We start from the raw sequence: 15,306 nt of genomic DNA, 5'->3' as shown, positions 1-15,306 counted from the left end.
CATTGAATTCCATTTGCCACCTTACTGCCCAGCTCTGCAACTTATCTATATCCCGCTGTAACCTGAAACATCCTTCTTTGCTGTCCACAATTCCACCGACTTTCGTGTCATCCGCAAACTTGCTCACCCAGCCTTCAAGCCCCTCCTCCAGGTCATTTATAAAAATGACAAACAGCAATGGTCCCAAAACAGATCTTTGTGGAACATCGCTAGTAACTGCGCTCCAAGATGAACCTATACCATCAACTACTACCCTCTGTCTCCTTCCAGCCAGCCAATTCCTAATCCAAACCTCTAATGCTCCCTCAATGCCATACCTCCGTAGTTTTTGCATTAGCCTGCCATGGGGTACCTTATCGAATGCCTTGCTAAAATCCATATACACCACATCTACTGCTTTACCCTCGTCCACTTCCTTGGTCACCTTCTCAAAGAATTCAATAAGGTTTGTGAGGCACGACCTGCCCTTCACAAAACCATGCTGACTATCCTTGATCACATTATTCCTATCCAGATGTTCATAAATCCTATCCCTTACAATTCTCTCTGAGACTTTGCCCACAACAGAAGTGAGACTCACTGGCCTATAGTTACTCGGGCTATCCCTGCTCCCCTTCTTGAACAAGGGGACCACATTCGCTATCCACCAGTCTTCTGGCACTATTCCTGTAGACAACGACGACATAAAAATCAAGGCCAATGGCTCCGCTATCTCCTCCCTAGCTTCCCAGAGGATCCTAGGATAAATGCCATCAGGCATTTTTCCACATGAGAACCTTTTTCCACGTATGGAGTCAGCTATTACGAGGGGGCATAGCTTTAAATTAAGGGGTGGTAGGTAGAGGACAGATGTTAGGGGTAGGTTCTTGACTCAGCGAGTTGTGAGTTCATGGAATGCCCTGCCAGTAGCAGTGGTGGACTCTCCCTCTTTATGGGCATTTAAGTGGGCATTGGATAGGTATATGGAGGATAGTGGGTTAGTGTCGGTTAGGTGGGCTTGGATCGGCGCAACATTGAGGGCCAAAGGGCCTGTACTGCGCTGTATTCTTCTATGTTCTATGTTCTATAATGCTGCACCTCACATTTATCTAAATTAACTCCATCTGCCACTCCTCAGCCCATTGGCCCATCTGATCAAGATCCCATTGTAATCTGAGGTGTAGTGACCACTGTCCGCTACACCTCCAATGTTGGTGTTATCTGTAAACTTACTAACCACACTTTCAATGTTCAAATCATTTATGTAAATGGCAAAAAGTAATGGGCCCCTCAAAGATCAGCAAGGCAGCCTTTGTGAGGGCTGCGGGAGATACTAAACGAGTATTTTGCATCAGTGTTTTCTGTGGAGAAGGACTTGGCAGAAATAGATGGTGACATCTTGAAAAATGTCCATATTATAGAGAAGGAATTGCTGGATGTCTTGAAATGTATAAAAGTGGATAAATCCCCAGGACTTGATCAGGTGTACCCCAGAACTCTGTGGGAAGCTAGAGAAGTGATTGCTGGGACCTGTGCTGAGATATTTGTATCAGTGATAGTCACAGGTGAGGTGGCAGAAAACTGGAGGTTGGCTAACGTGGTGATGAGATTACGTATAGAGTGGAAAGAGGCCCTTCAGCCCAACAAGTCCGTACTGACCCTCCAAACAGCAACCCACCCAGACTTATTCCCCTACGTTTACCCCTTCACCTAACACTATGGACAATTTGGCATGGCCAATTCACCTAACCTGCACAGTTTTAGACTGTGGGAGGAAACCCACAGGGAGAATGTGTAAACTCCACACAGACAGTTGACTGAGGCAGGAATTGAACCCAGGTCTCTGGCACTGTGAGGCAGCAGTGCTAACCACTGTGCCACCGTGCTGCCCACAGTCTATCCTTTTCCATCACTATTTTAAAACTAATAGAATTATGGTCACTGGCCCCAAAGTGCTCCCCCACTGACACCTCAGTCACCTGCCCTCCCTTATGTCCTAAGAGTAGGTCATGTTTTAAACCGTCTCTCGTAGGTACATCCACATACTGTATCAGAAAATTATCTTGTACACACTTAACAAATTCCTCTCCATCTAAACCCTTAACCCTATGGCAGTCCCGGTCTCCATTTGGAAAGTTAAAATCCCCTACCATAACCACCCTATTATTCTTACAGATAATTGAAATCTCTTTAGAAATTTGTTTCTCAATTTCCTGCTGACTATTAGGGGGACTATAATACAATCACAACAAGGTGATCACCCCTTTCTTATTTCTCAGTTCCACCCAAATAACTTCCCTGGATGTATTTCCAGGAATATCCTCCCTCAGCACAGCTGTAATGCTATCCCTTATCAAAAACACCCCTCCTCTCTTGCCTCACTTTCTGTCCTTCCTGTAGCATTTGTATCCTGGAACATTAAGCTGCCTTCCCTGTTAGGCCCCTTGCATTTAAATAAATGCAGTTAAATTTATCAGTCCTACCTTGTTCTCTGCTTTGTTCCTGCCTGCCCTGACTGGTAGACTTGCTTCTTTTCTCAACTGTACCAGTCTCAAAATGATCTCTTTCCTCACTATCTTCCTGGGTCCCACCCCCCCACCTTAATTGTTTAAATCCTCCCAAGCAGCTCCAGCAAATCTCCCTGCCAGTATATTAGTCCCCTTCCAATTTAGGTGCAGTCCATCCTTCTTGTACAGGTCACTTCTACCCCAGAAGAGATTCCAATGATCCAAAAATGTGAATCCTTCTTCCATACACCAGCTCCTCAGCCATGCATTCAACTGCTCTATCCTCCTCTTCCTACCCTCACTAGCTCATATCTCCGGGAGTAATCCAGATATTACTAGCCTCAAGGACCTCCTTTTTAAATTCCTGCCTAACTTTCTATAATATCCCTTCAGAATCTCATCCTTGTCGTTGGTTCCAATGTGTACAATGACCTCCTGCTTACCCCTCTTCCCCTATAGAACATTCTGTACTGTCTCGGAGACATCCTTGATCCTGGCACCATAGAGGCAACACACCATTCTGATTTTTCACTTCTGGCCACAGAAATATTTGCCTGTGCCTCTGACTAAAGCGTCTCCTAACACAATTGGTCGCTTGCAAACCGGTGTACCCCTAATTACATTAGAGCCTGTCTTGATACCAGAAACATGGCTGTTCGTGCTACATTCCCCTGAGAATCCATCATCCCCTACATTTCCCAAAACAGCATACCTGTTTGAAATGGGGATAGCCACAGAAGACTCCTGAACTACCTGCCTACCTCCCTTACCTTTCCTAGAGTTAACCCATTTATGTGATGCTATCTGCAACTTTTCTCCCTTCCTATAACTGCCATCTATCACATCCTTTTGCTCTTGTAATTTCCTCATTGCCTCTAACTATTGCTCCAACTGATCCATTTGATCTGATAGGATTTGTAACCAATGGCATTTACTGCAGATATACTCCTCAGTAACATATAAACTCGCCCTAAACTCCTACATCCGACAAGAAGACCATATCACTCTACTAAAGGCCATTTTTGCTTCTTTCAATCTACAGACCCAGAAATAGCACCGTCTTCTTCCTCTACAAAACACTGCTCCAGGCTTATTTGACACTTATGATTTCAGAGACAGATCTCAATAAAACATAAATTCAATAAAGAACTTACTCTACTCACTATTGTAGATTGACAGCAAGGCTATACTTAAAACTATCCACTTATCTGTTTCTGTGCTGTGACCTCTCCCAAACAGGTTCCTTCAAGATCAGGTGTGAATTTCACTGTTAATTTTCCCAGATGCACTCCGATGTCCAGTGATACATGAATTCAAACAGCAAAGGCAGTAACTGTGCAGGTTCATTGCTGGGTCAGTTAGCAGTGTGGGTTTCTTTCTTTCTTTCTTTCTCTCTCTCTCTCTCTCTCTCGCACAGATCATGTGCTGCCTATTGTCTGTTTTTCTCTCTTTTAAAAGTGCTATTGTTTTGACTTTATTTCTCCAAGGTTCCAATACAATGCAGCAGCATATAAACAGTAATTGCTGCTCCTGGAATTCAAGGGAATCACCTCCAACACCTAAAGTACCTCAAAAAAGGAGCAGCCTGTTACAGCTGGAAATTTTTCCTGTCCTCCATCTTGGATTACCCATAATCCTTGTTAGATTCTGAGATTGATCTCCACAAAATGTTTTCAATGGGATGTGGTCGATTGTCGAATGAGATGAGATTCAAACAGAATGTTACATTGATGGATCAGCCTCATACAATCAGAGCAAAGGTCGAGGCAGAATGAGAGAGACTGGTCAAGATGGGAGTCCTTGGACCCATCAATGTGAGTGATTGGGCCATGGCCATTGTGCCAGTGTGAAAGAAAGATGGATTGTAACCATCTGCGATTAATTTAAGGTCACTATTAACCCAGAACTGTGTGCTGTGCAGTAAAGTATACATTAATCAATGATCTATTTGTTGGAACAAACAAAACCAAAATTGCTGGAGAAACTCAGCAGAACTGGCAGCATCTGTGGACCAAAAACAGAGATAACCTTTCAAGTCCCTTGACCCTTCTCCAGAACTGATAGCAGGTGGGAAAGGGTGGTATTTATGCTGGGGACAGGGGTGGTGGAGGGATGGGGTGGGGAGGAGAGCTTGGAGTTAGTGGATGGGTGGAGACAGGGCCGAGAGAGAGAGGGAGAGAAAATGTCAGTCAACAACAGGACTGATTCCAGTAAGCCAAGAATAAGAGAAGCCAGAGAGATGACAATGGGGACCTTAAGTCGGTGAGAGGGGGATTGCTGTTTTCCTCTTCCTCGTGTGCTGAAAGCAACCCATTTCATGACAGGATCTGGGGTGTGTGGGGCTCAGTAACAGAAAGGGAAGGAGGTGTTCATGCTGTAAAATTATTAAACTGGAGACTGAGTCCTGAAGGCTGTAAGGTCCCCAAGCAGACGATGAGATGCTGTTCCTCCAGTTTGTGTTGAGCCTCACTGTAACAGGCCTGAGACAGGAATGTTAGGATGGGAATGTAGTGGTGTGTTGAAGTGGCAGGCAACTGGAAGATCAGGGTCATTTTTACAGATAGCACATCGCTGTTCCACAAAGTGGGAACCCAAAGGCTCTTTCAATTATCTTTGCCAAACAAGTTGAATACAAATAGTCCTGAGGTGGACATCTTCTACATTGAACCAATAGAGAACATACCAGAAATGACAGGACACATTAAGAAGTGCACCAGAAATGATCCACTGTTATCAAAAGTGACGGATGTGGTGTTTCATGGTAAAGTCACACGAACACCACCAGAACTGAAGCCATATGTCACACAGAAGCTCCAACTATCCATACAAGCAGAATATCTTCACTGGGGAATGTGGGTCACCATTCCACCACAGTTAGGGAACTGTGTGTTAAATCAACTACATGAAGGCCACTGTGGCATTGTCAGAACAAAGGAGAAAACCAGAAACTAATTTTGGGACCAGGGCTCGAGTCTGAACTTGAGGAGAAGGTGGGAATATGTGCTGCTTCTACAAGAGCCTCAACCAACCTCCATTAGTGCCTTACCCCCATGGGAATGGCTGGAAAGGTCATGGGAAAGAATCCATATCGACCACACCAGACCTTTCAAAGGTCATTTGATTTGCTGGAACCACCCATTACACAGGACATTGTTGATGGGAAACAGCAGAATCAGGGTTTCCAATGAGAGAACAAGGGCAAACACAGGGTTTTACAAAAAGCTCAACTCGTGTTGGTGAGGAATTATACCACTGGTGTGATGTAGATATCGGCCATCATTATAGCACAGATTGGACCAGTTTCCTACACTGTACAGACGACAGATGATGTCATATGCAGATCAACACTTGGCAACCTGAACAAATGTGTCAGAGACAACATTGTTTGAAGATCCACAATAATTTTGCCAAATAAAGACCTGGATATCCCTGAGGACACAGCAGTAACTTGAATATCTGACGGTGACAATACCTCAGTGGAGAAGACCACAACATTGTGTAAAACCTCTGAACATTAATTCATCTCAGGAAAAGACAACATTAGATGATTCTCCTCAGTTACATTAACTACTCTCCAATCCATAGGAACTGTTCCAGAGTTGAGAGGATTATGGGAGATAACCTCGAGCACATCTGTATTTTCCAGGGCCACATTCGAAACCTCTCTGTGATGAAGGTTATCAGGCCCTGGGATTGATCTGCCTTTTCTCCGATCTGCTTCCCCAATACCATTTCCCTAAGAAGACTTCTTCCTTTCAATTCCTGCTTTCCATTTGTCCTTGTGTCCCCCATCTTTTGGGAAGTTGTTTGTTTTCTTTCTTTGTGAAGATTGAACTAAAGTATGTCATTAATTGTTTCCTATTATAAGTTCTCTTGTTCCTGACTGCAGGGGACCTATGTTCATGTTTATTCATCCTTTTTCTCTTAACATACTCCAAGAAGCTTCTACAATGAGCTTGTATGTTTCCTTTAAGATTACTCCCATACTCTGTTTTGCCCTTCTTAATCTGTCTCTATTTCTCCTGTTGCAAGGGCCAAAGGTCTTTCCAATCCTCTGATCTTTGGTTTTCTGGCCAATTTTGGTGTGCCTTCCTCAGATTTAATACTACCCTAAACAGGGCGTTATACGGTTCCTGTTTTAATTCCATTCCAGAAATCAATACATTTTGCTGTTTTTCTGTTTAAATGTTTGTCATTGCCTAACCACTACCATCCCTTTAAATAACAATCCCCAAATTATCATGGTCAGCTTGTATCTCATACCATCATAATTTATTTTATGTAAATTCAGGGCCACAGTCTCAGAAACAACCATTGCCCTCTCCATCTTAATGAAGAATTTTACCCTTTTGTGGTCACTCTTTCTGAACAGCCTACATAAAACTAGAGTCACAGAGTCACAGAGATGAAGGGCACGGAAACAGACTATTCGATCCAACCCGTCCATGACAACCAGATATCCCAACCCAAACCCTTCCTATTCATATACCCATCCAGATGCCTTTTAAATGTTGCAATTGTACCAGCCTCCACCACATCCTCTGGCAGCTCATTCCATACACGTACCACCCTCTGCGTGAAAAGGTTGCCCCTTAGGTCTGTTTTATATCTTTCCCCTCTCACCCTAAACCTATGCCCTCTAGTTCTGGACTCCCCCGACCCCAGGGAAAATACTTTGTCCATTTATCCTATCCATGCCCCTCATGAGTTTGTAAACCTCTCTAAGGTCACCCCTCAGCCTCTGACACTCCAGGGAAAACAGCCCCAACCTATTCAACCTTGCAACATCCTTGTAAATCTTTTCTGAACCATTTCAACTTTCACAACATCTTTCCGATAGGAAGGAGACCAGAATTGCATGCAATATTCCAACAGTGGCCCAACCAACGTCCTGTACAGCTGCAATATGACCTCCCAACTCCTGTACTCAATACGCTGACCAAGAAAGGAAAGCATACCAAACACCTCCTTCACTATCCTATCTACCTGCAACTCCACTTTCAAGGAGCTATGAACCTGCACTCCAAGGTCTTTTTGTTCAGCAACACTCCCTAGGACCTTACCATTAAGTGTATTGGTCCTGCTAAGATTTGTTTTCCCAAAATGCAGTACCTCACATTTATCTAAATTAAACTCCATTGCCACTTCTCAGCCCATTGGCCTATCTGATCAAGATCCCATTATAATCTGAAGAATTCCTGAAGAAGGGCTCATGCCCGAAACATCGATTCTCCTGCTCCTTGGGTGCTGCCTGACCTGCTGCGCTTTTCCAGCAATACATTTTCAGTGCATTGTAATCTGAGGTAACCTTCTTCACTGTCCATGATTTCCCACGCACAAAGCCATGTTGACTACCCCTAATCAGTCTTTGCCTTGCCAAATACATGTACATCCTGTCCCTCAGGATTCCCTCCAACAACTTGCCCACCATTGACATCAGGCTCACTGGTCTGTAGTCCCCAGGCTTGTCCTTACCACCTCTCTTAAACAGTGGCACCGCATTAATCAACCTCCAGTCTTCCAGCACCTCACCTGTGACTATTGATGATAAAAATATCTCAGCAAGAGGCCCAGCAATTTCTTCCCTAGCTTCCTAAAGAGTTCTAGGGTACAACTGTTCAGGTTCTGGGGATTTAGCCACTTTTATGCATTTCAAGACATCCAGCATTCCCTCCTCGGTAATATGGACATTTTACAAAATGTCACCACCTATTTCCCTACATTCTATAACTTCTATGTCCTATTTCATTGAAAACACTGATGCAAAATACTTATTTAGTATCACCCCATCTCCTGCTGCTCCACATAAAGGCTACCTTGCCTTTTGAGGGTTTGAGGGTCCCTATTCTGTCCCTCGTTACCCTTTTGTCCTTAATGTATCTGTAAAAACCTTTTAGATCCTCCTTAATTTTATTTGCCAAAGCTATCTCATGTTCCCTTTTTGCGCTCCTGATTTCACTCTTCAGTTTACTCCTACTGCCTTTATACTCTTCTAAGGATTCAATCGATCTGTCCTGTCTGTACCTGTCTGTCTTAACCAAACCCTCAATTTCTTTAGTCATCCAGCATTCCCTATGCTTACCAGCCTTTCCTTTCACACTAACGGGAATATACATTCTCTGGGCTCTCATTACCGCATTTCTGAAGGCTTCCCATTTTCCAGCCACCACTTTACCTGCGAACATCTGTGCCCAATCAGTGTTCGAAAGTCCTTGCCTAATACCGTCAAAATTCACCTTCCTCCAACTTGGAACTTCAGCTTTTAGATCTGGTCTATCTCTTTCCATCACTCTTTTAAAACTAATAGAATTACGTTCGCTGGCCCCAAAGTGCTCCCCCACTGACACCTCAGTCACCTGCCCTGTCTTATTTCCCAAGAGTAGGTCAAGTTTTGCACCTTCTCCAGTAAGTACAGCCACGTACTGAATCAGAAAATTTTCTTGTACACACTTAAAAAATTCCTCTCCATCTAATCCCTTAACTCTATGGCAACCCCAGTCTCTGTTTGGAAATTTAAAATCCCCTCTCATAACCACCCTATTATTCTTACAGATAACTGAGATCTCCTTACAAATTTGTTTGTCAATTTCCCTTTGGTTATGAAGGGGTCTATAATACAATCCCAATAAGGTGATCATCCCTTTCTTATTTCTCAGTTCCACCCAAATAACTTCCCTGAATGTATTTCTGGGAATATCCTCCCTCCATACAGCTGTAATGCTATCCCTTATCAAAAAGGCCACTTTGCCCCTCCTCTCTTGCCTCCTTTTTATCCTTCCTGTTACATTTGTATCCTGGAAAATTAAGCTGCCAGTCCTGTCCATCCCTGAGCCATGTTTGTGTAATTACTATGATATCCCAGTCCCATGTTCCTAACCATGTCCTGAGTTCATCTGCTTTCCCTGTTAGGCCTCTTGCATTGAAATAAATGCAGTTTAATTTATCAGTCCTACCTTGTTCTCTGCTCTGTTCCTGCCTGCCCTGACTGTTTGATTCACCTTTGATCTCAACTGTACCAGTCTCAGATTGAAATCTTTCCTCACTATCTCCCTGGGCCCCACCCCTTCACCATACTAGTTTAAATCCTACCGAGCAGCTCTAGCAAATCTTTCTGCTAATATATTTGTCCTCTTCCAATTTAGGTGCAATCGGTCCTTCTTGTACAAGTCACCTCTACCCCAAAAGTGCTTCCAATGATCCAAAAATCTGAATCCTTCTTCAATACACCAGATCCTCAGCCATGCATTCATCTGCTCTAACCTCCTATTCCTGCCCTCACTCGCATGTAGCACTGGGAGTAATCCAGATATTACTAATCTCGAGGACCTTCTTTTTAAATTCCTGCCTAACTCACTGTAATCTCCATTCAAAATTTCAACCTTTTTCCTTCCTATGTCATTGGTTCCAATGTGTACAATGACCTCCTGCTGGCCCCTCTCCCCCTGCAGAACATTCAGCACCCTCTCTGAGACATCTTTGATCCTGGCACCAGGGAAGCAAAGCACCGTTCTGATTTTTCACTGCTGGTGACAGAAATGTCTGTCTGTACCTCGGACTAGCGAGTCCCCTAAGACAAGTGATGGCTTGGAACCTGACATACCTCCCATTACATTAGAGCCAGTCTCAATACCAGTAACTTGGCTGTTCGTGCTACGTTCCCCTGAGAATCCATCACACTCTACATTTTCTGATACAGCATACTTGTTTGATATGGGGATAGCCACAGAAGATTCCTGCACTACCTGCCTAACCCTCTTACCTTTCCTGAACCCATCTGTGTGACTGTATCTGAGATATCCCCCCTTCCTTTAACTGCCATCAATCACATCCTCTTGCTCTTGTAAATTCCTCATTGCCTCTAACTGCCTCTCCAACTGATCCATTTGATCTGATAAGATTCACAACCAATGGCCTTTATTGCAGCTATAATCCTCAGTAACCCGTAAACTCTCCCTAAACTCCCACATCCGACAAGAAGAGCATATCACTCTACTAAGGGCCATTTTTGCTTCTTTCAATCTACAGACCCAGAAAATAGCACTGTCTTATTCCTCTACAAAACACTGCTCCAGGTTAAATTAATACTTATGGCTTATATGTTAAGTTTCATCAAGAGACATAGCTCAATAAAACATATAATCAAGAAAGAATCCACTCTACTCATTACTGCAGACTTCTTTTAAGGCCACTCTTAAACATCCCCTTCTCTGTTTCTGTGCTGTCACCTCTCCCAACAGGTTCCTCCAAGATCAGTTGTGAATTTCACTGTTTTTTTAATTTTCCCAGACACACTCCACTGTCCACGAGACATAAATTCATCAGCAAAGGCAGTAACTGCTAACTCTGTCAGTGAACAATGTGGGTTTCTCTCTTTCTCTCTCTCTCTTTCTCTTTCTCTCTCTCTCTCTCTCTCCTGCACTGACTGCACCATGTGCTTCCTTTCTCTGTTTTTCTCCCTTTTTAAAGTGCTGTTGTTTTGAGGTTTTTTTCCCAGCCAAGTTCCAAAACAATGCAACAGCATTTCAAACAGTAATTGTTGCCCCTGGAATTCGAGGAAATCACCTCTAATACCTAAAACACCTCAAAAAAGGAGCAGCTGTTACAGCCAGATATTTTTCCCGTCCTCCATCTTGGATTACCCAGAATCACTAAATTTCAATTATTCCTTCCTGATTACACAAACCAGGTCAAGGATGGCCTTTTCTCCAGTTGGTGCCTCAAAGTATTGATTCATAAAACTCACCTGTACACCACCAAGAATTCCTCCTCTCTGCTGTTACTAATGAGTTGGTTTGTCCAATCTATATGCAGATTGAAATAGCCCATAATTACAGCATTACCTGTATTACTTGTGACTCTAATTTCCTTTTTTATGCCTTGCCCAATATTACTCCCACTGTTTGGGGGTTGATATTCCAACTCCCACTATCATTCCCTGCCCCCTGGTGTTTCTAAACCCATACAGATTCTACTTCACAAGAGCTATTCTCGGGCAGCTCGGTGACACAGTGGGGAGCACTGCTGCCTCAAAGTGTCAGGGACCCGGTTTCAATTCGAGCCTTTGGGTAACTGTGGAGTTTGGATGTTCTCCCAGTGTCTGTGTGGGTTTATGCCAGATGCTATGCTTTCCTCCCACAGTCCAAGGATGTGCAGGTTAGATGGATTGGCCACGCTAAAAACATTGCCTTACAGTGCCCAGGGATGGGCAGGCTAGGTGGGTTAGCCGTGGCAAATGTGAGCTGACTGGGATAAGGTGGGATGCTTTTCACGAGGTTGGTCCAGACTTGATGGGCTGAATGGCCGCTACCTGCACTGTCACATGTCTATTCTAATATCTTTCTTCACAATCACAATTTCCCTTTTAATCAGCCGTGTTACTGTCCCTTTTCTTTGTGTCCGTCCTTTATAAAATCTGAAAACTTGTGGTAATTCAGTTCCTATTCCTGGTCACCCTGCAGCCACATCTCTGTAATACCCGCTATATCATATCCACTCTGATCTATTTGTGTGATAAATTTATCTGTTTTATTGAGAATGATTGCACATTAAGGCACAAGGCCTTAAGGCTTCCATAGTTCTGTTCACTGTGGCCCTGCTCAATTCTAGCCCTTGTAATCTGTGCCCAGCATCATTCTGACCTCCCATTCTCTTTTCTGATTTAATACGTATTTCAGTGTCATCCATCTCCCTGTAGAGAGTTTCATCCCCTTGGCGTATTAGTATAAACCTTCCTGACTGCACTCACCAATATATCCCCAAGTTCCCGTCCTGTCCATGTACTACACATCCAGGTTGTCGTTATGACACCTCCCCCAGAAAAGATCCCAATGCTCCAGCAAACTGAAACCCTCTCCCATGTACCAACTTTCCAGTCTGATATAACCTGCTATTTCTACTCTGATATGCACAGAGCATCGGCAGTAATCCTGAGATGACTGTTTTTGAGGTCCTACGTTATAACTTTCTTCCTAAATCCCCATATTCTGTTTTTAGGACATCATCCCTTGTCTTACCCATGTCATTGGGACCAATGTCTACCACAGCCACTGGCCGTTCACCCTCTCACTTCAGAATGTCCTGTAGCCACACTGAGACATCCTTCACCCGAGCAGCCGGGAAGCAACATACCGTCCTGGAGTCTGGTTTACAGCCCCAGGCCCATCGATCTGTTCCCCTTATTACTGAATCACCTCTGACAACAACCCTGCTCATTTTCCTCCAGGGGGTAGGCCTCCAAATCCTCAAATCATAGAAACTCAACAGTGTGGAAACAGGCCATTTTGCCCAACAAGTCCACACTGACCCCCCGAAGAGTAACCCAGCCAGACCATTCCCCTACCCTACTGGTCTCACTAATGCACCAAACCAACACATCCCTGAACACTTTAGCATGGCCAATTCCCCAAACCTGCATATCTTTGGACTGTGGAGGAAACCAGAGCACCTGGAGGGGACCCACGCAGACACGGGGCGAATGTGCAAACTCCACACAGAGAGTCGCCCGAGGCTGGAATTGAACCCGGGGCCCTGGCGCTGTGAGGCAGCAGTGCTAACCACTGAGCCACTGTGCCACTCTGAACTGTGTAGGGGACAGACACTGAGAGTGGAGTCAGCACTGGGCCCCTTGGGGGAGGGGCACGGAGCAGTGAGTACAAATGTTGGCCACTGGGATAAAGGCACAGGGCCCAGTGTTGGCTCCACTCCCTGTGCCCCTCCCCCACAGGGCCCAGTGTTGGCTGCAATCCCAGTGCCCCTCCCCATAGGGTCCAGTGTTGGCTCCACTCCCTGTGCCCCTCCCCCACAGGACCCAGTGTTGGATCCACTCCCAGTGCCCCTCCCCCACAGGGTCCAGTGTTGGCTCCAATCCCCATGCCCCTCCCCCACAGGGCCCAGTGTTGGCTCCATTCCCCGTGCCTCTCCCCCACAGGGCCCAATGTTGGCTCCACTCCCTGTGCCCCTCCCCCACAGGGCCCAGTGTTGGCTCCACTCCCCGTACCCCTCCCCCACAGGGCCCAGTGTTGGCTCCACTCCCCGAGCCTCTCCCCCACAGGGTCCAGTGCAGACTCCCCACAACATCCTCCTCCTCCTCAACAGGGTCCAGTGCTGACTCCACTCCTTGTCCCCCTCCCCCAAAGGGCCCAGTGCGAACTCCACTCCATGTGCCCCTCCCCCACAGGGCATAGTGCTGACTCCACTCCTTGTCCCCCTCCCCCACACAGCCCAGTGCTGACTCCACTCCCCATGCCCCTCCCCACAGGGGCTGGCACTGACACCCCATGCCATCCTGCTCTAAGGTTGTCACTGGGGTAAAGCAGTCTGAACTGTTTGGTGGAATGCCCAGTGCTAGAGGAAGAAAACAATGACCTTCTCCAGTCTGCCAGCATAAGTCCCACCATCTTCTCTCGAATACCTCATACTCACACTGTGCTCACTCTGGTTCCCCAATCAAGTTTCCCTGCCATCAGGCTTGTTAGTGAGTTTGGTGAGATGGCAGTCTGACTGTTAATGAGGTGGTCTGGGTTATGAGCCTGGTGTTTAACCATCAATACTGAGCATCAGTTGGTAACTCCCCTCTGCCAAGTGAGAAACTTGCCATGGTGCTTGTGAAAAGATGGTGTGAGTTTCTCCTGATGTCGAGATGGGTCTCACTGCACGTGTCACCCAATTCTGTCACACAGCTCACCATAATACATGCTGCTCAGACCCCGATACGATTCTGCCCATTACATTTGGTCCCCACATCCACATCATTGGTTGAGATTGTGAACAGCAGTGATGCAAACACTGATCCTTGTGGAACCTCACTGGGCACAGGCTGCCACCTTCAGAGTGACCCATTTATTCCAACTCTGTTTTCTGTCTGGTAACCAATTCCCAACCCCCACAGCAGGACCTTTCTCCCAGTCCCTGCTGCTTGAAGTGTGTTTCCCAACCTCCTGCTTCAAGCCTAATGAAAATCCAATACATCCCATCCTCCTGTTCTCCATTATCTACGTTACAAGTAATAGCTTCAAAAATCTCCAACAGATTTGTCAAACATGATTTCCCTTTCACAAATCCGTGTGGACCCTGTCCAAACAAATGTTATTTTCAAAGTATTCAGTTATCACAAACTTACAAATCGATTCTCGTATTTTCGCTCCTCCTGGTATAACACTAACAGGTTTGAGGTTTTCTGTTTGTAGTTCTCTTTCTCCCTTCTTCATTGTTGGGGAATATATTTCTGAGTGGTTTCAGCTACTGCTTGGATAACAGTGGTGAGGATTGTGGGAATGATGGTGTCAGGGAAAGGTTACTAGACTAGTCATCCAGAGGCCTCAGTCAATGCAGGATGTGGGTTTAAATCCCAGTGCAGATGTGAAAATTAAATCCAATTAACTAACAAATACATTTGGAATCAAAAGCACGTCCCAGTAATGGTGACCATGGAACTATCAGGTTGTCACTAATGCTGTTCAGGGAAGGAAATCTCCCATCCTTCCCCAGTCTGGCTGATATGTGACTCCACATTGGCTCATGTGAAATGGCCCAGTAAGGTGAACCGAACAGCCCCTCCATTGTAATGACTGTGCACAGGAAGGGGAAATGGTGAACCAGGAAGAGCAGTCCATCACACACAATACAGGAAGTTTCCCACAATTTGGACAATGACAGATATGTCCTGACAAAGGACAGAAAGTGCTGGACAAATCCATCCCAACTAATTCCCACCTGATCAGTCTGCTCTCAATCATCTGTGAAAGTGATGGTCATGGTGTTAATGTCAATATCAGCCACCGTTTGCAAAGGAATAGACAAACAGGCTGGGACAGACAGATTA

The sequence above is a fragment of the Chiloscyllium punctatum genome, chromosome 26 (genome assembly GCF_047496795.1).
Source record: "Chiloscyllium punctatum isolate Juve2018m chromosome 26, sChiPun1.3, whole genome shotgun sequence".
Classification (NCBI taxonomy): domain Eukaryota; kingdom Metazoa; phylum Chordata; class Chondrichthyes; order Orectolobiformes; family Hemiscylliidae; genus Chiloscyllium; species Chiloscyllium punctatum.
This window is presented reverse-complemented; position numbering follows the sequence as displayed.